Source organism: Loxodonta africana, chromosome 10 (assembly GCF_030014295.1).
Source record: "Loxodonta africana isolate mLoxAfr1 chromosome 10, mLoxAfr1.hap2, whole genome shotgun sequence".
Classification (NCBI taxonomy): Eukaryota; Metazoa; Chordata; class Mammalia; order Proboscidea; family Elephantidae; genus Loxodonta; species Loxodonta africana.
The window spans coordinates 84,159,487-84,184,863 of NC_087351.1; the positions used below are offsets into that span (position 1 = coordinate 84,159,487).

The following is a 25,377-nucleotide window of genomic DNA, read 5'->3' on the forward strand; positions in this document are numbered from 1 at the left end:
TTTTGAAGCTGGTGCATGCCAGCTTCTGAAAACCAATTGTTCAATTTTCAGAAATTTTGTGACCCAGTGGTTGAACACAGCCATTATTAATAATGAAATCACATAAACTTACAAATCACTGAATTATATTGAAAAAGTAGTAAGTAACAACAAACTCATTATTTTCTAATCATTTTACTATTATCTATGTTCCTGTGGTTATTTATATCTGTTTATCTGTATGGTGCGAATACTATACAATGGTGTACAACTGCCCATCTCTTGCCAATGCTAGTGTTCAGTGATGTCACATTGACAGCTTAAAATTGGAAATGGTGGGAGTAGTTACACCATGAAAATTGACCAATACTACAGAAAATTTTTTTTTTTTTTTACAATTAGGGCTTGGTTTATTGTTTCGTTGATTGTCTAGACTTAAGCAAGTGTTGGGAAAAAAAATGACAATAATGCAGATTGCACTTGAAAGTGTCCCTTGTCTGTAACCTTTACATTGTCAATGGCATAAAAATACTGAGGAAATATGCTTCCAGTATTCAAATCTGTTTTCCAGTCCAGCAAAGAAGCCACTCATCTGACAATGAGTAAAATTCCAACATCTTTTACATGTTTCACTTTCATCTTCATTAACATAAATGAAAAATTAACCAGTATCATGTCAGAACTACACTCACTGTCAATTGCAGCGATATTTGGCTACAGATATAAGAGTTCACTAACCATCAATTAAATCCTTCTGTAAGAATCAATTGTCTGCCTGGAATTTACAAGAAAGAATATTGTATGTTTTATTATTATTTTTAAATTGTGTGCCACACATCTTTTATGTTGGTAAAATTTATGATAAACATTTATGTATAAGCATGCATTTTTTTCTTTTCTTTTGGAGAGCTGGTTGTTAGACAACACCACACCATTGCCTGGAGGATTTAAAAATCACTAATGCCTGGATCCCACAGCCAAAGTTTATAATGTAATTGGCCTCAGGTGATTTTAATGTGCAGCCAAGGCTAAGAACCAGTGCTCCAGGGATTTCCAAAACGAATCCCAGAAAGTTGAGGTTGGGCCATTGGGCCATGATTAGGTTTTGCAAGCAGATGTGGGTCTCCTCCCAGGCACAGATGGCTACAGGGGAGCTCTAACCTCTGAGATGCAGCCAGCCCATCCTTGAGTAAGGACGTATAAGTCCCCTACTCTCAAAAAGATTCCAGCTAAAGCAGGGAGGGAAGATTGACACCAATAAAATCTGATGACTGACGCAAGAACTTGCAAAACTAAGCTTTGGATTATGGAAAGAGAAAGGAAGTGTGAGGATAGATTAGGCAACTAGCTGACTACAGGTTGTCGAGAACATACTGTAAAAGATCCCATTGAAGGAGACCAGAAATAGTCCAGGGCCAAACTGAACAAAGTTATACTTCTAACAATTAAGAAGACACTTCAAGTGTCTACATACTGAGTCATTTCTGATTTTCCTGAAGGAATGTATATCTGTTGGAGAGAGTCAGAAAACAAGAAAAAAAGGGAGAAACAACCCTACGCAAATGAATGCCAGAGGCAGAAATACTGATCTTCCAGGGGGAATTTCTCCCTAAATCCGTAGTTTAATCTTTCTCATTAAGAGTCTCTTATATTTCCCCCTTTGATTTTAAATTCTTCCCCCTTCCCACCCCTTTTTTCCTTCCAACCAATTTCTTTCTCTGAACTTTTTATATGACCTTTACCTCATTCTTATCAACAAGAATCAGAGTAGCTGTGATGTTCTTCCCAAGTCTCCTCAGAGCTAGCAGAATACCTTACACTGAGGTCCTCAGAAAAGCAGGAAACCAGAGCTAGAGGCTGCAGGGAAATACAAGGAAAAGGGAGTGGTTAAAAGGCCAGCCTAGGCCAAGCTCTTTTTAAAACAAACCAAGAGGAATCCAAGTAGATCAATGGATAGGGTGAAGTCTATGGGAGGTCAGTGGGAGGAATGACAAAATTAGTCCTATTCTCTGACAAATCTCACCTGTCCCTAAAGCCCTTCACAGGGTCCCACAAGGAGACTAGTGGAAAATGCAGAGCAGCCTGGAATGTTCTAAATTAATCCTCCATCATCAATAGACTGATTTCAGTTCTACACACCCTTTGGATATTTCTAAGAGGTGAGGATTAGAGCAGGAAATTGGGAAAGAGCTACAATTAGAAACCTGTGATAGAAAAGGCTCTTACTTATTTCCTAATATTAATTCTACTCATCATCCTTATCAATGCAGCCACCATTTCGTAACTGGGCCAATAGCTACTTAGAATAAACATCCCTCTGCAGTTTATTAAGGTCTTTTGTCAAAATTCTAATAGGATGTAAATGGGAGGGCTATGTGGGCTTTCTAGGAAGTATCCTTAAAGGCAGGGGGTGCCTTCTTAATCTCTTCCCTCTTCTTGCTGCCTGGAACGTAGACATAAAAAATGGAACGTTGGCAGCCATCCTGTACCATTGAGGATGGCAAAGAGCAAGATAGAAGGAGTCAGAGTTCCAGTTCCAGGTAAAAGGAAGTAAATATACTGCACCTTGTCTCTCCCACTACATGCAGCTTTAAAGCCTTGACGTGATGCTTGTAACTTGGAACAGCTATTTGAGGGCTCTAAAAAATAAATGCTAGCATGGGGAAGAAGGCCAGAACTCAAAGTATCAGCAATTCAGTGGTGAGTTTCCTCCTCCCCCTCCTTCTTTTTTTCCCCATCTGTTATCACCCAGCCTAGTCTAAAGGCAGCCTGGAACCAGAAAGTGGGCTCCCAGACATGGACACAATGAGATCTAGGAGAAGCACTCTAGTTCTGGCCTGGAAAATGGGCAAGAGGATCCCTAACATGCTGAGATGGGGGGTGGGGGGGTATTCCTCCTTTCTTTTTCCCACATTCTCTTACATCCTAGCTCCTAGACAATCCTGCAACTGGGGGCAACAACAGTGACAGTGGGAGCAGTGCTCCTGCAGGCACCTAAAGCTCTGAGAAAGAGGAACTTTTCTGTCTGATCAGGGGCATCGTGGTCCCAAAAGGATGGGGTAAGCCTCTTTTTTTTTCTCTCTCTCCATTTTTCCTCTACTTGGCCTCTGTCATGGACACAGTTGTAGGAAAAGTACAGCAGAGCAGGATTAAAAAAAATTCCAGCTTTTTGGTCAGACGGTCAGAAAGTATCAGACATATATTAGGGAGAAGCTTGGGAAAGCAACCCCATAAAGCTTGTGGATTCACCCACAAGTTGCACATATGTGGACTTGGCCCTAAACAGCATGCCATAGACTTGAGAACTGAACTAAGTCCCAGACTGGCCACTGGGTGGCACACATGTGAGACAGATCTGAATAACAGAGCAAAGTCTTTGAAAACAGAACTAAATTTGGAATCACATCCCACAGAAGGCGAGTCAGAACTTGAGGCCTGAAACCAAACAGGTTTATTGCTTGGCAAAATAAAAATATCAGTGTTCTCCATGGAATTTAAACGAGACTCAGAGTTGTATAATACTCAAAATGTCTAGAATACAATCCAAAATTACTTGGATATTAACAACCAGGAAAATCTCAATTTGTATGGGAAAAGACCATCACTAGACACCAACACTGAAAAGATACAGATGTTGAAATGATCTGACAAGAACTTTAAAAAATAACTGTAAAAAAATTATGCCAAGAAATAAGTGTGAACACTCTTGTAATGAATGAAAAGATAGGAAGTTGCATCAAAGATGCAGAAGATATAAAGGAAAAGCAAATGGAAATTTTAGAACTAAAAAATAGTAATAATTAAAATAGAAATGTCACTGAATGGATTCATTAGCAGAATGATGGCAGAGCTAACAGTGAACTTAAAAATAGATCAATAGAAATTATCCAAAATAAACTACAAAAAGAAAAAGGTTGAGAGAAAAGTTAACAGAGCTCCAAGGACCTGTGGGACCAAAAGGTCTAACATTTGTGGCATCAGTCTCGGAAGGTGAGGAGAAAGTGCGGTGCAGAAAAAATATCTGAAGAAACAATTACTGCAAACTTCCCAAATTTGTCAAAAGACATAAATCTACAGGTTCATGAAGTTCAGTGAACTCCAAAAAGGATAAACCAAAGAAGTTTATGCTCAGATACATCACAATCAAATGGCTATAAACTAAAGAGTAGGAAAAAAGTCTTAAAGGCAGCCAGAGAAAAACAGCACACTACTAATAGTGGAACAATGATTCAACTGACTGGATTTTTCATCAGAAATGATGGGGACCAACAGGTAGTAGAAAACATTTTTTAAGGACTGAAGGAAAATAAATGCCAACCCAGAATTCTATATCCAGCCAAAATATCCTTCAAGTATGGAGGTGAAAGAAAGACATTCTTAAGTGAAAAGAAACTAAGGGAATCAATTGCCAGCAGACTAGTTCTAAAAAGAGTTGCTAAAGGAAGATTCTTCAGACAGAAGGGAAATGGTACCAAAGTGAATTGTAGAACCTCAGTGATGAAGGAAGAACAACAGAAATGGTAAATATCTGTGTGAATATAATAATAGACTATTCTCCTAAGTCCTTTTAAATAAGAATGATGGTTGAAAGCAAAAATTATGACATTGTCTGAGGGTTTTTCAACTATTTGGCAGTCATATAACAAAGCATAATGGGGTGGGGGTGGTGAGTGAAGACACCTTATCATGGTATGGTTTCTATTCTACTTAAAGTGGTATAGATTCTAAGTGGTATTAGATTCTAAGTAGACTATGGTTTCTCTTGCTCCAAGAACATGACACATAATGTGCACTAGGCCTCAAGCTCTCTTTGCCTCATTATCCTTTAAATCTCACCTGAAAAACTACCTTCTCCAGGAAGACTTCTCTGATGATCCAGACCTCATTCAATTCTTCAGTTCTACATTCTCACAGCTTCTGTAACACTTATCACACTCAAAACTGCTTGTGGGAGGTATGCCTTCTCTTCTAGACTTTAAACTCCCTGAGGCCAGGGATGGTGACTGTCTTATTCACAGCTGTGTCCCTAGTGCCTAACATAGGGTATGACACATAACAGCTCTGAAATAAACTTTTTTTTTTTAACTATTTAAGTCCCCACAGTAATACTGGACATCTCTGAGGTATAGTCCTCTCTCTAGACCCATGGTGTCTGAGAATTTGGGGTGTCTGGCACAAACGGTTAAGCACTTGGCTACTAACTGAAAGTTTGGCAGTTTGAATCCACCCAGAGGCACCTCAGAAGAAAGGCCTGGTGATCTACTTCTGAAAGTTCACAATCATTGAAAAACCTATAGAGCACAGCTCTACTCTGATACACATGGGTTGCCATGAATTGGAATGACAACTTATGGTGGTTACAAACACTTAAGACACTTTATAGGACTCATATCCAGGACTTAATTCACTGTCTGAAAATTAGGTTAGCGTTCTCCTGAGACTAACTCTCTGGAGACGAGATTTCTGGGACTTTTTGCTTTAGAAAAGCTAGAGAAGCATTTCTTCTGGTATTTTGATCTCATAGATTCCTGTCCCATCTGGAACCTAAAAATGCAAAGTCATGTATATTTATGAAGGGGGGAAAAAAACCTGGCCAAAGCTGTTAAATAAACCTCTTTTCTGATTCTAAATAAATTTGGTTTAAACAATGGGAAGAAGGCGCAGGACATATTATTTGTATTGAGATTGAGCTAAAGTATGAAATGGATGCCAGCATATCTCCTAACCCCAAAGTATTTCCTTGATGCTGCCTAAAATTCCACCTTTAACATTTTCTTATTTTGGATAAAAGCAATTGCTTTTTTAAAATGCTTATATTTTACTGAGCTTTGGGGGGATAGTGGTAAAGAATATACCATGATGAGCTGCTTTTAATGTTTGTTTTAAAATTTTGTGTGAATTAGTAAATCATTTTCTTTCCAAACTGACAGGTTGAGAATAGATTCCATGTGGGGAGAAAAGGCAGGAAAGACAAGATAAGGAGCCACTGCCAGGGTGATCCTTCTTGGGAATGGGATAGCAAATGTCTGGGGAGATACCAAGAGAGCGCTGAGTATCAGGTAAGAAGATGTCATGGATTGAATTATGTCCCCCCAAAAATGTGTGTATCCATTGGGCTGGGCCATGATTCCTAGTATTGTGTGATTTTCCTAGATGTTGTAAATCCTGCCTCTGTGACGTTAATGAGGGAGGATGGGCGGCAGTTTTGTTAGTGTGGCAGGACTCAATCTACAAGATTAGATTGTGTCTTGAGGCAATTTCTTGAGATATAAAAGAGAGACGCAAGCAGAGAGACAGGGGGACCTCATACCACCAAGAAAGCAGTCCTGGGAGCAGAGCATGTCCTTTGGACCGAGGGTCTCTATGCAGAGAAGCCCCTAGTCTGGGAAAAGTTTGCTGAGAAAGACGACAGAGAGAGAAAGCTTTCCCCTGCAGGCGATGCCCTGAATTTGAACTTTTAGCCTACTTTACTGTGAGGAAATAAACTTCTCTTTGTTAAAGCCATCCACTTGTTTCACTTTTGTTATAGCAGAATTAGATAACTAAGACAGAAGGAGATGCCACAGAATGCCAGGGAAGAGGGCAGGGGGTACTCTGTAGGCAGGAAGGGAAGCTTCATAGAGAAACTGTGTCTTGTTCTAATGTTTTCCGGAACACGTATATCTTTTCATTCAGCTTTGCTAATGATTTACACATACCCCTATCCTACTTCTCACACTATGTCTCACATCCTCTGGACATGTTATCAGGAGGGATCAGTCCCTGGAGAAGGACATCATGCTTGGTAAAGTAAAAGGTCAGCAAAAAAAAGGAAGGCTTTCAATGAGATGGATTGACACAGTGGCTGCAACAATGGGCTTAAGTGAGGACGGTGCAGGACCGGGCAGTGTTTTGTTCTGTTGTATATGCGGTCGCTGTGAGTCAGAACCAACTGGACGGCACCTAACAACAACACAACATCCTACCTCTACCAATTTGAAATAAGGGGTTCTTTCTTTTTTTCGAGACTGGTTTATTGAAATACAATTGGCATACTATAAACTGCACATATTTAAACAAAATAAATTTTGATATGTGTATACATCTGTTCAATCATCACCACAATCAAGCTAATGAACTTATTTATCACCCCCAAAATTTTCTTCATGCCTCTTTATAAACCCTTTTTCCTACCCCTTTCACTCTTTCTTCCTAACCAACTACTAATCTGCTTTCTGTCACTATAGATTAGTTTGCATTTTCTCAAATTTTATATAAATGGAATGGACTTCTTTCACTTAGCATCATTTTGAGATTCATCTATGTCGTGTTTATTAATAACTCTATTTTTTTAATTGCTGAGCAGTATTCTGTTGCATGGATATACCACTATTACATCATCTGTTTGCCTTCTGATGGACATTTGTGTTATTTCCAGTTTTGGGCTATTACATATAAGGCTGCTGTGAATATTCATGTGTAAGTCTCTGTGTGGACAAATGCTTTTAATTTTCTTGAGTAAATACCAAGGACTGGAATGGCTGGGTCATATGATAAGGTGAAATTAAATTGGTAAGAAACTGCCAAACGGTTTTCCAAAGTGCTTTGCCATTTTGCATTCACTCCTGCAGTGTATGAGAGTTGTTCTGCATCCTTGACACCACTTGATATATTTAGACTTTTTCATTTTAGCTATTCTACGTGTGTGGTGGGATCTTACTGTGGTTTTAAATTTCATTTTCCTAATGACTGATGATGCTGAGTATCTTTTCATGTACTTACTTACCATCTGTATATATTTTTTGGTAAAGTGTTCAAATTCCTTGCCCATTAAAAAAAATTTAAGTTGTTTTCTTATTGTTAAATTTTGAGAGTTCTTTAAATATTCTGGATACAAATCTCTTATCATTTGTACATGCTTTGCAAATATTTTCTTTCAATCTGTTAGTAGTCTTCCTGTTCTCTTAACAGTTTCTTTTGAAAAGCACAAGTTTTTAACTTAGATGAAGTGAAATTTATTAATTTTTTCTTTTATGGGTCATGCTTTTGATGTCATAGCTAAGAAATCTTTGTCTAACTTAAAGTCACAAATATTTTCTCTTATGTTTTCTTGTAGATTTTTCAGTTTTAGGTTTTCTATTTATGTCTATGATCTATTTTGAATTAATTTTTGTGTATGGTGTGAGGTATAGATCTAAGCTCAGTATTTTGGCATATGGATGTCCAGTTGTTCCAGCACCATTTGTTGAAAAAAGAGATCCTTCTTCCACTGAATTGTCTTTACAACTTTGGTAAAACATAGTTGTCCATCTATGTGTAGGTCTATTTCTGGACTCTCTGTTATGTTCCTGATCTGTTTACCTATTTAAGCTGCCAATACCACACTGTGTTGATTATGGTAGCTTTATGATAAGTGTTGAAATCAGATAATAATAACCCTCCAGCTTTGTCTTTTTCATAAGTTGTTTTGGCTAGTCTATGTTCTTTGCATTTAAGTTTAAAATCAGCTTTGAATTTCTACAAAAAAACCTACTAGAATTTTGATAGAGATTGCATTGAATCTATAGAACAATTTGGGGAGATCTGACATCCATCAGATTTTCTACATAGATGACCATATCAAGTGTCTACAAATAAGGTCAGTTTTACTGCCTTCTTTCCATTCTGGATGTGTTTTAGTTTTTATTCTTCCCTTACTGCACTGACTAGAACCTTTAGTACAATGTTGAATAGAAGTGATGAGCATGGAACACCCTTGTCTTGTCTCAGATCTTAGGGAGAAAACATTTAGTCTTTTACTGTTAAGTATGGTGTTAACTGTAGGCTTTTTGTAGATGCCCTTCATATGGTTGAGAAAGTTCCCTCCTATTCCCAGTGTGCTAACAGTTTTTATTAGGAATGTATGGTAGATTTTGTCAAATTTTTTTGTGTGCGAGTCTACCAAAATGATCAGATGATTTAAAAAACTAAACTTTTAAATAAACATTTTATAAAGCTTGTTAATAGGGTGAATTACATTGATTGATTTTTCAATGTTAAAGCAATCTTTAACAATGAATTCCTGGGATGAATCCACTTGGTCATGATGTATTATCCTTTATGTATATACTTTGATGTAATTTGCTAAACTACTGCTTAGAATTTTTACGTGTGTGTTCGGGAAGAATATTGGTCTGTCGACTTTCTTTTCTTGTAATCTGTTTATCTGGCTTCGGTATCAAGGTAATGCTTACTTCATAGAATGAGTTGGGATGTATTGCCTTTGCTTCAATTATCTGGAAGAATGTGTGTAGAACTGTTATTATTTCTTCCTTAAATATTTGGCAGAACTCACCAGTGAAGCCATCTAGACATGGGGTTTTCTTGTAGAAAGGTTTTTAACTACAAAGTCAAGTTCTTGAATAAATATAGAGCTATTCAGTTCACCTATTTTTTTCTTGAGTGAGATTTGGTATTTGTCTAAGTTGTTGAATTTATTATCATAAACTTATCCATAATATTCCCTTACTATCTGTTTAATATTTGTAGAATGCGTAGCAGAGAAACTATTCTCATTCTCGATATTGGTAATTTATGTTTTTTTTTTTTTTTCTGGTCAGTCTGGTTAAAAGTTTATCAACTGTATTGATCTTCTTATAGAACTAACTTTTCATTTTATTGATTTTCTCTATCATATTATTTTTTCTTTTTCACAGATTTTTGCTTTAGTCTTTATTATTTCCTTTCTTCTTACTTTGGGTTTAATTTGCTTTTCTTTTTCTAGTTTTTTAAAGATAAAGACTGAAGTCATAGGTTTGATAACTTAATTCTTTTCTAATATATGCATTTAATGCTATAAATTTTCTCTTAGTAGTGCTTTAGCAGAATCCCCCAAATTTGGTATGTTGGGTTTTCATTTTTGTTTAGTTCAAAATACTTTCTAATTTCTCTCCCAATTTCTTTTATGATACATGTTTACTTAGGAGTATGTTACTGATTTTCAAACTGGAGATTTTCTAGAGATCTTGCTAACTTCAAATACCTGTGGTAGGAGGGCGTGCTTTATATGACTTGAACCCTTTTAAATATATTGAGACTTATTTTATGGCCTAAGATATGGACTATCTTCAGAAACATTCCTTGTGCACTTGAAAAAAGGTGAATTCTACCATTGTTGGTGGGGTATTAATTAGGTCCATTTGGTTGATTGTTTTGTTCAAGTCTTTTCTGTTTTTATTGAATTTATCTCTATTTGTTCTGTTGGCTATTGAGAGAGGGGCACTGAAATCTCTGACTGTAATTATGGATTTATCTTTTTTTCCTTCCAGCTCCAACAGTATTTGTTTCATGTACTTTGAAGTTCTGTTATTAGATGTATAAACCTTTATTATTGTTGTATCCTCTTAATGAATTGACCCTTCCACATTATGAAATGATCTTCTTTACCATTGGTAATATTCTTTGCTCTGAATGTTAAACTGATATTAGTCTAGTCACTCCAGTTTTCTTTTGATTGGTACTTGCATCCTATAACTTTTTATATTTTTTCTTTTTAAAAAAAAAATCTGTGTATTTATTTTGAAAGTGTGTTTCTTATAGATATCATATAGTTGGGTCTTGCTTTTTTTCATCAATCTGACAATCTCTGCCTTTTAATTGGGATGTTTAGTAATCTGCATTTCATGTGATTATTGATTCGATTTAAATTAATCATCTTCCTATTTGTTTTACCTAATCTATTCTTTGTTCTCCTTTTATTCATTTGGCATAACTACTTTTTAAAGTAATTCTATTATTTCTTTTTGTTGGCTTATTAAATATAATCCTTTAAATTCTTATTTTGTGGTTGCTTTAGGGCTTATAGTATACCTCATTAGCTTATGACGGTATACTTGCAAGTGATATTATACTACTTCATGTATACTGTATAAACCTTATGATGTTGTTGTTATTAGGTGCCGTTGAGTCGATTCTGACTCATAGTGACCCTACAGGACAGAGTAGCACTGCTCTATAGGGTTTCCAATGGCAGCTGGTGGATTTGAACTGCTAACTTTTTGATTAGCGCCGAGCTCTTAACCACTAAGTCAACAGGGCTCCTTAAGATAGTGTATTCTTATTTCTCCCTCCCTGGCCTTTGTGCTATCATTGTCACTTGCTTTACTTTTACTTTTACATATATTATAAATCCCATGCTGTGTGCATTGGTATTATTTTTGTATAGTCAATGCTATTTGAAAGAGATTTAAATAAGAAAATATATATATTTATGAATACATAAATAAATGTGTGTGACTGTGTTCCACAGCTCCAGTAGTTTGCTGACCCTTGGTCTAGAGGGAACACAGATAATCAAAGAGGCCATTACAATACAGTGTAATCAGTGCTATGACAGAAGAAGCAGAGAATGATCCAGCCCTCATTACTTATGGTGCGGTCCTTAGACCAGCAGTGTTGGCATCACCAGGGAGCTTGTTAGAAATGTAGAATCTCATGCTTTGCCCTAGAAATCTGAGCATATTTAACAAATATGCTCAAATATAGAGCAGAAGTTGGGGGTCAGGAAAGGGTTTCTAGAAGGAACATCATCTGGTCTGAAAAGTGAAGGATGAGCAGATTTCAAGGCAATGTGTGAGCCTGGAGACATCTGTTAGGCAGAGAGAACAGCCAATGCAGAGACCTAGAGGTGAGAGAGAGCATTTTGAAGAACTAAAGTTGGGTACCTTGTCAGCATTGTTAAGATGTATATAACTCTGGCTACAAGAGATTTAAGCAATATAACAGCTAAATTTAATGAGTCAATTTTTAGATTCTCTTTTGAAGAAACCTATTATAAAAAGACATGTTTGAGACAATTGAAGATCTGAACATAGACTGGGTGTTACTACTGTTCATTTTGATGACTTATTTATATATGAAATACTAATGTGTTTATTTAAGAAAATATGTGTACTAAAAATACATAGGTAAGAATTTGGGGGTGAAATGCGCTTGAAACTGTATCTTGAAAGAAGGAAGAGTAAAAAAAAGAATAGATGAAGCAAATGAAGCAAAAAGTTAATAACTGTTAAATCAGAAAGGATAGTTCCAAGGGATTCATTATACTATTCTCTCTCCTTTTGTGTACTTTTGAAAACTTTCATAATAAAAAGCTAAAAAAGAATTTTGGACTTATCCATCAAATCTTCTATGTCTGCTTTTATGTGAAGTTCGGATCGTGATTAAACTATCCCAAGAGCTGTGCAGAAAGCAATGTTTTCCTTCTTTGAAGACAATTCGGAAGCCTTTGACAGAAGGTCATTTTGACCCCAGTGAATCTACACATATTTCCTTTTATTGGAAAGAGCAGAAAAACAATGGCTCCGTGGAGGTTTTACTCCATTTCTAAAAGCCGGTGCATCTGAGATGAGGCCTCTGCCTGGAGGCAGCACAGACCCTCCCTCGAGGACCCCATGCAAAGGCACAGGAAGGCATGCAGCTGGGTGGGCTGTGCTCTGCAATGGACACAGAAGAATGTGTACCTCGGAGCTCCTGGGTTTGGAATGGTGTGCCTACAATAGCAGCAACTGCCTTCAGTGGTGAGGATTTAGAGTATCAATTTTTATTGATTTCCCTGTGAGGAGCATTCACTACATCTCTGAGAAGATGAGTAATAAGAAAATGAGGATGGTGAACAGAGGATGACTTTGGAGACTGCCATTTACGAGCATTTGGGCTTGAGCAAGTTATGAAGTCTCTTGAGAACTTATTTCATCATTTGTAAGATAATGAAAAAGAAAGAAGAAAAATTGGTGCATTCGAATTGTGGTGTTGGCAAGGAATACTGAATATACCGTGGACTGTCAGAAGAATGAACAGATCAGTCTTAAAAGAAACACAATCAGAATGCTCCTTAGAAGCAAAGGTGGTGAGGCTTTGTATTTCTCACTTTGGTGGGCCTAATCTGCTATCTCCAGGGAGCTACTAGATGCTTCACATTTGGCAGGTTTGCTGATTTCTGGAAAAGTCAGCAGCAGTCTAATTGGGCAGAGAAATTGCACTCTCCTTTTCATCCAGCAGAATCCTAAAAAATTGACATTTTGCCAAGGAGATTATGGGCTCACTTCTGTGATCCCAGAGTCAGAATAGAAATCGTGCCACTAAGGCTAGTTAGCAATAGACTGAAGAAGTTGCAATATCTTTTCAAGTTCTTATAAAATGAGCACAGCCACATTCTTTCTTAATATTATGTTATGTTGAAACTGTCTTGTAGGAAGGAATCTTTTTTTTTTTTTTAATGAGCACTTCTTCAAATCCTCCATGGTTTCTGGGAAACCAAAGACAGGACTTTGCAAACAGGTTACTTTGTGATTGGTGGTAGATGGAGAAGCAGGAAGCAGCCTCATTTCTTTTTCCTCATAGAAGGGGGAGGGATTAAAGCCAGTAGGGAATTTTTAGAGATTAATTCACTCCCCTTATTTCATAGACATGGAAACTGAGGACCAGTGAGATGCAGTGATTTCTCAGATGTCCTATTGCTAAGTGAGTGGTAGGGCAGAGATCAGATCTCTCACATGGCTTTGTAACATTCACCAAGATAGACCATATCCTGGATTACAAAAGAAATTGTAACAAATTAAAAAAAATTGAAACCATACACGGTATATCACTAATCACAGTAGAATTAAACTAGAAATCAATAACAGAAAGGCAACAGGAAAATCCTTAAACACCTGAAAATTAAATGACATGGTTCTAAATAATCCATGGGTCAAAGAGTGAGTCTCAAAGAAAATTAGAAAATATTTTGAATTGAATGAAGATGAAAATAAAGTGTATCAAAATTTGTGGAATGTCACTAAAGCAGTGTTTAGAGGAAAATTATTAAATGCTTATATTGCTGTTGTTGTTAGGTGCTATAGAGTTGGTTCTGACTCATAGTGACCCTATGCACAACAGAATGAAACACTGCCTGGTCCTGTGCCATCCTCACAATTTTGCAGTCACTGTGTCAGTCCATCTTGTTGAAGGTCTTCTTCTTTTTCACTGACTGTCTACCGAGCATGATGCCCTCCTGCAGGGACTGATCCCTCCTGATAACATGTCCAAATTATGTGAGTTGTAGTCTCACCATCCTTGCTTCTAAGGAGCATTCTGGTTGTACTTCTTCCAAGACAGATTTGTTTGTTCTTTTGGCAATCCATGGCATATTCAATATTCTTCACCAACACCACAATTCAAAGGCATCAATTCTTCTTCAGTCTTCTTTATTCATTGTCTAGCTTTTGCATGCATATGAGGCAATTTAAAGCGCCATGGCTTGGGTCAGGCGTATCTTAGTCCTCAAGGTGACATTTTTGCTATTCAAGGCAAATACGTTTTTTCACCAACATAAATGGTGACTATACACAGACCTTGCTAGATGGAATACACAGGAATCAATTGACTACATCTATGGAAGGAGATGATGGAAAAGCTCAATATCATCAGTCAGAACAAGGCCATGGGCCGACTGTGGATCAGACCATCAATTACTCATATGTGAGTTCAAGTTGAATCTGAAGAAAATTAGAACAAGTCAACGTGAGCCAAAGTATGACCTTGAGTATAAAAAAAAAAATCCTACCTGAATTTAGAGACCATCTCAAGAATAGATTTGATGCATTGAACACTAATGACTTAAGACCAGATGAGTTGTGAAATGATGTCAAGGACATCATACATGAAGAAAGCAAGAAGTCATTAAAAAGACAGGAGAGAAAGAAAATACCTCAATGGATGTCAGAAGAGACTCTGAAACTTGCTCTTGAATGTCGAGTAGCCAAAGCAAAAAGAAAAAATGATGAAGTAAAAGGGCTGAACAGAAGGTTCCTAGGGGTGACTCGAGAAGACAAAGTATTATGATGACATGTGCCAAGACCTGGAAATAGAAAATCAAAAGGGAAGAACATGCTCAGCATTTCTCAAGCTGAAAGAACTGAAGAAAAATGCTTATATTAGAAATGAATAAATGTCTCAAAGCAATAACGTAAACCACCCCCTTAAGAAACTAGCAAAAGAAGAGAAAACAGCAACAACAAACAAACAAAAACCCAAAGCAAGCATAAGGAAGGAAATAAACATAAAAGCAGAAATCAATGAAGTTGAAAACAGAAAATATACAGAGAGAAATCAATAAAATCCAAAGCTGGCTCTTAGAAAAGATCAATAATATTGATAAACTTTTAGCAAGATTCCCCCCTCCCCCCAAAAAAAGAAGAGGGTGACCAACTCATCTCAGTTTGCATGGGACTTTCCTGGCTTTAGTACTGAAATCCAGTATCCCAGGAAACCTCTCATTCCTAAGCAAACTGGGATGGATTTTCACCTTACACCAAATTACCCAGGAATGAAAAAGGGATTTCACTACAGACCCTGTAGTCATTAAAAGGATAAAAAGGGAACACTACAAACAACTCTGCACACGAAAATGCAACAACTTAGATGAAGTGGACCAATTTCTCAAACACCACAAAGTACCAAAATGCACCCAAAATTAAATAGATAACCTAGTAGTCCATATTGAGGACTAAGGCACGCCTGAGCCAAGCCATGGTGTTTTCAAACACCTCATATGCAGGCAAAAGCTGGACAATGAATAAGGAAGACTGAAGAAGAATTGATACCTTTGAATTATGGTGTTGGCAAAGAATATCGAGTACACCATGGACTGCCAAAAGAACAAACAAATCTGTCTTGGAAGAAGTACAACCAGAATGCTCCTTGGAAGCAAGGATGGCGAGACTTGGTCTCACATTCTTTGGACATATTATGAGGAGGGATCAGTCCCTGGAAAAGGACATCATGTTTCGTAAAGTAGAGGGTCAGTGAAAAAGAGGAAAACCCTCCAGGAGCTGTATTGACACAGTGGCTGTAACAATGGGCTCAAGCATAGCAACAATAGTCAGGATGGTGCAGGACTGGGCAGCATTTCATTCTGGTGTGCATAGGGTTGTTGTTAGTTGGAATGGACGCAATGGCACCTAACAACAACAGTAGTCCATAAGTATTAAAGAATTGAATTTGAAGTTAACAATGTCTAAAAAAGAAATCTTCCAGCCCAGATAGTTTCACTGGCAAATTCTACCAATCATTTAAAGAAGAAATTGCACCAATTGTAAAAACCTCTTCCAAAAAAAAAAAAAAAAAGAATAGAGGAAATAGTTCCCAACTCATTTTATGAGCACCGAATTACCCTAATAACAAGGATAAAGATGGAAGAATCACACTACCCAATTGTAGGACTTACTATGTTGTTGTTGTTAGGTGCTCTTGAGTCAGTTTAGGCTCAAAGCGACCCTGTGTACAAAAGAACAAAATACTGCCCAGTCCTGTGCCATCCTTACAATCATTTCTATATTTGAGCCCATTGTTGCAGCCATTGTGTCAACCAATCTTGTTGAAGGTCTTTCTATTTTTCACTGATCCTCTACTATACTAAGCATGATGTCCTTCTCCAGGAACTGGTCCCTCTGGATAACACGTCCAAAGTATGTGAGATGAAGTCTCACCATGCTCCCATCCAAGGAGCAGTCTGGCAGTACTTCCTCCAAGGCAGACTAGTTCATTCTGGTAGTCCATGGTGTACTCAATATTCTTTGCCAACACCATAATTCAAAGGTATCAATTCTTCTTCCAGGGAGGGCAGGGCCAAGATGGCAGAGTAGTCAGACGCTTCTGGTGAACCCTCTTACAACAAATACCCCAAAAAACAAGTGAAAAGATTACATTTATGACAAGCTAGAAGCCCTGAACATCAAAAGCAAAGTTAGAAAATGGACTGAGTGGCAGGGGAAGGGAGAGATGGTTCAGAAGCAGTGAGGAGTTGCCGGACCTGAATCGTTGGGAACCCTCAGGCACCATTCCTGGGAGCGGCTGTGGTGGGCTGGTAGTAGCATTTGGCTGCAGTTTCCTCAGGGAGAAGCAGCCAGCTGCACAGCCTACTCACACCTCCAGAACCAGAGAAGAATGGTGCTCTCAGCAAGAGCTAAGTACTTGCGTATATTTTACCACATCCCCCACCCTGAAGCCAGCTTCTATGGCTGTCAATTTCCCTGGGCCTGAGATAGGTCCTGTTGTGTGACCTGAGCCATTCTCCCAGCCTTGGAGAAGGAATAAATTCACAACTGAGGAAAAGATAATCTGCCAACTCCACTAACCTACGAAGTTCAGGATAGAAGCAGCTCTTGTCCAGGCATAAACGGCCCATGGACTTTGAATACCTTCCACCCTGCATTGACCTGTGAGGGCCTATTTCAGGAGAATAGGCCCTTGTTGGCAGACTGCAACTGTTCAGCTGTGCGGTGGAGAGGTGGGTGTTTGATGTTTGACAATGCTTTGCTATTAAACAGGGTCCTCACCTACCTATGTCAGGGGTCTAAGGACTGATGGCTCCACTCAGGTCACCCAACCACCCGTGACAGGAGTCCATGGATAACTGGTACCTCCCAGTCCTTACAACCAAAAGCATTGGGTGCCCAAGGTCCGTCTGCAGAACCCACCCACTTGTGTGCTGTAGGGAATAGGGATGTACTTTCCTCATAGACACTCAGGGGATGGTTTTCAGCCCCCTGACTTCTTGAGAGCATGACCCCCTGCTGCAACCAGATACCGGTACCTACACCAATCACCCCTTCCCCCCTAAGAGTGTAGGACAGAGCCTGTACCACACACTTCATGACCAACAACCTGGAGACCTGAGTTGAATCCATACAAGAGAAGTGAATGGACTTCTAGGCTCAGATACCTGGTAACAGCTCTAGCCATCTGGGGACAGGGTGTTAGAGCTTCAAAGGCAAAAATAATCAAGCTAGCTCGCTCAAGCAACCTATCTGGGTGCATCAAAACAAAACAAAGCAAGAAGCTAGGATACAGTAAGCAAACAAAATAAACCAATACAATAACTTTTAAATGGCTCGGAGACAGCAGTCAATAACAAATCGCATAAAGAAGAAGACCATGGTCGTTTCAAGAAACTCTCAAAATAAAGAATCAAGGGATCTTCTGGATGAAGGTGCCTTCCTGGAATTACCAGATGCAGAATACAAAAGATTAATATACAGAACTCTTCAAGACATCAGGAAGAAGATCAGGCAGTACGCAGAACAAGCCAAGGAACACACCAATAAAGCAGTTGAAGAAATTAAAAAGGTTATTCAAGGACATAATGAAAAATTTAATAAACTGCAAGAATCCATAGAGAGACAGCAATCAGAAATTCAGAAGATTAACAATAAAATTACAGAATTAGATAAATCAATAGGAAGTCAGAGGAGCAGAATTAAGGAAATGGAAGGCAGAATTTGTGAGATTGAAGATAAAGCACTTGCCACCAATATACTTGAAGAAAAATCAAATGAAAGAATTTAGAAAAATTGAAGAAAGACTAAGAACCATGTAGGCCTCTGTCAAGAGAAATAACCTATGAGTGATTGGAGTACCAGAACAGGGAAGGATAACAGAAAATACAGAGAGAATTGTTGAAGATTTGTTGGCATAAAACTTCCCTGATATCTTGAAAGATGAGAAGTATCTATGCAAGATGTTCATTGAACTCCACATAAGGTAGATCTTAAAATAAAGTCACCAAGACATATTATAATCGAACTTGCCAAAAGCAAAGATAATGAGAGAAATTTTTTTAAATTAATTTTTACTGTGCTTTAAATGAAAGTTTACAAATCAGGTCAGTCTTTCATACAAAAATTTATATACACCTTGTCATACACACCTAATTGCTTTCCCTCTAATGAGATAGCAAAGTACTTCCCTCCATGCTCTACTCGTGTCCATTAGGGGAGCTTCTGGCCCCCTCTGCCCTCTCATCTCTCCTCCAGACAGGAGATGTCAACATAGTCTCGTGTCCACTTGATCCAAGAAGCTCGTTCTTCACCAGTATCATTTTTCCATTCCCTATTCCAGTCCAATCCCTGTCTGGAGAGTTAGCTTTGGGAATGGTTCCTGCCCTGGGCTAACAGAAGGTCTGGGGACCATGGCCGCCTCCAGTATCCCTCCAGTCCCAGTATGACCATTAAGTCTGGTCTTTTTATGAGAATTTGGGGGTCTGCATCCCACTGTTCTCCTGCTCCCTCAGGGGTTCTCTGTTGAGTTCCCTGTCCGGGCAGTCATCGGTTGTGGCCAGGCACCATCTAGTTCTTCTGGTCTCAGGATGATGTAGTCTCTGGTTTATGTGGTCCTTTCTGTCTCTTAGGCTCATAATTAACTTGTGTCTTTGGTGTTCTTCATTCTTTCTTGCTCCAGCTGGGTTAAGGACAATTGATGCATCTTAGATGGCTGCTTGCTAGCATTTAAGACCCCAGACACCACTCTTCAGAGTGGGATGCAGAATGTTTTCTTAATAGATTTTATTATGCCAATTGACTTAGATGTCCCCTGAAACCATGGTCCTCAGACCCCTGCCCCTGCTACGCTGGCCTTTGAAGTGTTCAGTTTATTAAGAAAACGTCTTTGCTTTTGGTTTAGTCCATTTGTGTTGACCTCTCCTGTATTGTGTATTGTCTTTCCCTTTACCTAAAATGAAACTTATCTACTATCTAATTAGTAAATACTCCATTCCCTTCCTCCCTCCCTCCCCCCCCCCATAACCGACAAAGAATATTTTCTTCTCTGTTTAAACTGTTTCTCCAGTTCTTGTAATAGTGGTCTTATACAATATTTGTCATTTTGCAATGGACTGATTTCACTCAGCATAATGTCTTCCAGATTTCTCCATGTTATGAAATGTTTCATGGATTCAACATTGTTCTTTATTGATGCATAGTATTCCATTGTGTGAATATAAAAAAAAAATTTTTTTTTTGTTTATTTATCCATTTGTCTGTTGATGGGCACCTTGGTTGCTTCCAACTTTTTGCTATTTTAAACAGTGCTGCAGTGAATAAAGAGAGAATTTAAGAGCAGCCAGGGATAAATGCAAAGCCACATACAAAGGGCAGTCAATAAGAATAAGCTCGGACTATTCAGCAGAAACCATGCAGACAAGAAGGCAATGGGATGACTTATATAAAGCACGGAAGGAAAAAAACTGCCAGCCAAGAATCATACATCCAGCAAAACTGCCTCTCAAATATGAAGGTGAAATTAGGCCATTTCCAGATAAACAGAAGTTTAGGGAATTCGTAAAAACCAAACCAAAACCACAAGAAATACTGAAGGGAGTTCTCTGGTTAGAAAACCAATAATATCAGATATCAACCCAAGACTAGAACACTGGACAGAGCAATCAGATGTCAAACCAGATAGGGAAATCACAAAAATAAATCAAGACAAAAAAACGCTCAAAACAGGGAAACAGCAATGTCATTATGTAAAAGAAGACAACATTAAAACAATAAAGAGGGGCTAAGAAAAGCAGTCATAGATCTTTCATATGGAGAGGAAGACAAGGCAATATAAAGAACTAAAACGTAGGTTTAATCTGAGAAAAACTGGGTAAATATTAAGGTAACCCAAAGGAGATTAACAATCTTGCTCATCAAAATAAAATACAAGAAAAATATAGAGACTCAGCAGAAAAAAAAACAACTACAGCGAATAAGAGGAAAAGACAATATATAAAGATAAGCTACTCAGCACAAAAAATTAAGTGGGAAAAACAAACTGTCAACAACATACAAAAAAGACATCAAAATGACAGCATTAAACACATACTTATCCATAATTGCACTGAACGTAAATGGACTAAATGCACCTACACCAATAAAGAGACAGACAGTGGCAGAATGGATAAAAAAAACATGATCCGTCTACATGCTGTATACAAAAGACACACCTTAGACTTAGAGACACAGAAAAACTAAAACTCAAAGGATGGAAAAAAATATATCAAGCAAACAACAATCAAAAAAGGGCAGGAGTGGCAATATTAATTTCTGATAAAATAGACTTTAAGGTTAAATCTACCATAAAGGATAAGAAAGGACACTATATAATGATTAAAGGACAATATACCAGGAGGATATAACCGTACTGAATATTTATGCACCCAACGACAGGGCGGCAAGATACATAAACTCTTAACGGCATTGGAAAGTGAGACAGACAGCATCACAACTATAGTAGGAGACTTCAACACACCGCTTTCGGTGAAGGACAGAACATCTAGAAAGAAGCTCAATAAAGACATGGAAAATCTAAATGCCACAACCAACCAACTTGACCTTGTAGACATGTACAGAACGCTCCACCCAACAGCAGCCAAGTATACTTTCTTTTCTAGTGCACATGGAACATTCTCTAGACTAGACCACATATTAGGTCATAAAGCAAGCCTTAGCAGAATCCAAAACATCGAAATATTACAAAGCATCTCCTCTGACCATAAGGCCATAAAAGTGGAAATCAATAATAGAAAAAGCAGAGAAAAGAAATCAAACACTTGGAAACTGAACAATACCCTGCTCAAAAATGACTGGGTTATAGAAGACATCAATGGTGGAATAAAGAAATTCAGAGAATCTAATGAGTATGAAAACACTTCCTATCAATTCTTTCTCCACCTTCCTTATCCATTGTCCAGCTTTTGTATGCATATAAGGTGGCTGAAAATACCATGGCTCGGGTCAGGCACCCCTTAGTCTTCACCTTTGCTTTTTAACACTTTAAAGAGGTCTTTTGCAGCAGATTTGCCCAATGCAATACATCATTTGATTTCTTTTCTTTCTTTTTTATTGTGCTTTTGGTTATACTTTACAGAACAAATTAGTTTCTTATTCGACATTTTATATACAAATTCTTCTGTGACAGTGGTTGCAATTCTGGCGATGTGTAAACACTCTCCCCTTCCACATCCCAATTCCCCATTTCCATCCATCTATTTTTCCTGTCTCTTTCTGCCTTCTTGTCATTGCTTTTGGGCAGGTGTTGCCCTTTTGGTCTTGTATACGTGATTCAACTAAGAAGCACGTTCCTCATGTGTGTAATTCTTTATTTTATAGCCATTGCTGTCGAGTCAATTTTGACTCATAGCGACCCCATGGAACGGTAGAACTGCCCGATAGGGTTTCCAAGGAGTGGTTGGTGGATTTGAACTGCTGACCTTGTGGTTAGCCAGCCTTTTGGATGGCAACTTTCTTTAAGCTCTCAACCACTGCCCATTTAATGGATTTTGGGCTTTTGTCAAAGATCAGATGACTATAGATGCATGGTTTTATACCTGGCTTCTCCATTCTGTCCCATTGGTCTGTGTCTGTCCTTGTACCAGTACCAGGGTGTTTCGACTACCAAGGCTGTTCTGAGATCAGGTAGTGTGAGGCCTCCTACTTTGTTCCTTTTTCAATAATGCTTTACTTATCCAGTAACCCAAAAACAAAGTTTGTGATTAGTTTTTCCATCTCGTTAAAGAATGTTGTTGGTATTTAGATTGAGTTTGCTTTATATTTGTAGATCGCTTTGGGTAGAATTGACGTTTTCACAATATTGAGTCTTCCTATCCATATGCATTGTATGTTTTTCCGTTTACATAGGTTTCTTGCAGTAACGATACGGATAGTTTTACTTCCTCCTTTCCAATTTGGATTCCCTTTATTTCTTTTTCTTCACTTATTGCTCTAGGACTTCCAGCCAGTGTTTAATAGGAGTGGTGATAAAGGGCATCCTTGTCTTGTTCTCGTTCTCAAGGGGAATACTTTCAGCCTGTCTTCAGTGAGAATGATGTTAGCTGTTAGTTTTGTATAGATAACATATTTTATGTTGAGGAATTTCCCTTCTCTTCCTATTTTGCTCAGTTTTCATCAGGAATGGGTGTTGGATTTTATCGATGCCTTTTCGGCATCGATTGAGATGATCATGTGATTCTGGTCTTTCATTTTATTTATGTGGTAGATTACATTGATTGATTTTCTAGTGTTGAACCATACTTGCATACCTAGTGTGAATCCCACTTGGTTATGGTGTATTATTTTTTTGATATGATGCTGAATTCTGTTGACTAGAATTTTGTTAAGAATTTTTGCATCTAAATTCATGAAAGATATTGTTCTGTAATTTTCTTTTTTTTTTGTGGTGTCTTTGCCTAGTTTTGGTATCAGGATTATGCTGGCTTCGTAAAATGAATTCAGAAGGATCCCTTCCTTTTCTATACTCTGAAATAGTTTGAGTAGTACTGATGCGAGCGCTTCCCTAAATGTTTGACATTATTCTCCAGTGAAGCTATCTGGGACAGGGCTTTTTTGTTGTTGGAAGTTTTTTTTTTTTTTTTAAACTACCTCTTCAATCTCTTCTCTTGTTATGGATTTGTTCAGATTTTTTTATTTATCTTAGATTGTTTTTGTTTAGGTAGATAGTGTGTTTCTAGACATTTGTCCACTTCCTGTAGGTTCTCAAGTTTGTTGAGTACTATTTTTCATAGTATTCTATTTTGATCCTTTTTATTTCACCTGAGTCTGTTGCAATGTCCTCTATCTGATTTCTTATTTGGGTTATTTGCATCGTCTCCTCTTTTTCTTTTGTCAGCTTGGCCAATGGTTTGTTGACTTTGTTGATCTTTTCAAAGAACCAACTTTTGATCTTATTGATTCTTTCTATTGCTTGTCTGTTCTCTATTTCATTTATTTCTCTGGTTACTGGGTGCTCTGTCTCCTGTTGGGAGGTCCATGAAGTTGTCTTCCCGTATTCCCCGTCTGGGATCATTGCTAGCTATGCTCTAGGATGGCAAAGTTGTGCAGCGTTAGCTGGCAGGGAACCTCCATTCCATAGCTCTCCTCATTCTCTGTCATCTTCTTCTTCTCGTTAGTGCTCGATCTAGTTCTTTATCCCTTCATTTGATGCTTAATGTTCCAGGACTGATGTTTTTATCCATTTTACTTAATTTTTCCAGTCTTTGCTGCTCTGTCTATAGCACCATGTTGGCTCTGCCTTTGTTTGATTTCTTGACTGCTGCTTTTGTGAGCATTGATTGTGAATTCAAGTAAAATGAAATGCTTGACAACCTCAATCTCTTCTCTGTTTACCATGATATTGCTTATCAGTCCAGCTGTGAGGATTTTTTTTGGGGGGGGGAGTACCAAATTACTTTATTTGAAGGAATAGTACAAACCAAAGAACTTAAATGGGTGTTTTAGTACAATTTATAGAAAAGGTAAAGGTAACCCAACATGCATACACTGTCTTGGTGGCTACAGAAGTCACCCCTGTAGCTATGGGGCAGCCAGGCTAAAGCTTAGCTCTCTTCATCACTGCCTCCCAAGGTGTGCTTATCAAAGAGATACTCTGCCAGGCCAAATTCCAGGGCTCCCATCTTGTGCAAGTTGGTTATGTAGTCACCCAATTCTTTGATGGATTTCACCTGCTTATTTAGGTAATGAGTATCAGTGAAGTCACACAAATGGGAGTCATTTCAGTCAGTGGCCAGTTTGTGCAGTTCCAGTAGTGACTGATTCACACTTTTTTCCAAGTGTAACACACACTCCATTGCATTCAGCCCTGCTTTCCCAGTCATCATGGTCTGGTTTCTTGATATCCTGAAGGAAGATTTGGCCACATGGTTGGTTCTGCAGCTTCATCAGTTTCTCAGCATGTTCCTTCTCTTCCTGAGATTGGTGAAGAAAATACCTAGCAAAATTCTTCAGAGCCACATCATTCGGGCAAAGTAGAAAGACACGGACAGGTAGTCGTAGGAGGCGAAGAGCTCCAGGTTGATCTGGCGGTTGATGGCAGCTTTTGAGTCCTGATCGTGGTTCTGTCTCACATGCAAGGGGGATGCGGTCATCATGGTGGCTGTTGAGGAGAGGCAGTGGCTGCTAAGTGGCACTGGAGTGGCAGCAGGGCCCTTGGGGCTTCGGAGGGTGCTGCTGTAAGAGGTGGTGAAAAGCTGGCTGGGAGCGGCCGGTTAGGGTAAGATTGGTGAGCTCTGGGTTCTGTACAAGCACTGTTGAAGCAGGAGACCACAGCAACTCTGTGAAGAACTTCTGGCTGGATTTTTGTTTTCTTTATGTTGAGGTGTAATCCATACTGAAGGCTGTAGTCTTTGATCTTCATCAGTAAGTGGTTCAAGTTCTCTTCACTTGCAGCAAGCAAGGTTGTATCATCTGCATATTGCAGATTGTTAATGATTCTTCCTCCAAACCTGATTATATATATAAATGCAGTCTGTTTAAAAAGCCAGAGATTTAAGAAATGTATATTGAAATTCATATAGTCCAGCTTCCTGAATTATTTGCTCAGCATACAGATTGAATAAGTGTGGTGAAAGGATACAACTCTGATGCACACCTTTCTGATTTTAAACCACACAGTATCCCCTTGTTCTGTCTGGATGACTGCCTCTTGGTCTATGCACAGGTTCCGCTTGAACACAATTAAATGTTCTGGAATTCCCATTCTTTGCAATGTCATCCATAATTTTTCATGATCCACACAGTGGAATGCCTTTGCATAGTCAATAAAACACAGGTTAACATCTCA

At 38.3% G+C, this 25,377-nt stretch overlaps 1 pseudogene; it reads right to left on the reverse strand.

Moving 5' to 3' along the window:
- Positions 1-24,124: 24,124 nt before the first annotated feature.
- LOC100666066 (ferritin heavy chain-like) lies at positions 24,125-24,698 on the reverse strand (annotated as a pseudogene).
- Positions 24,699-25,377: the final 679 nt, after the last annotated feature.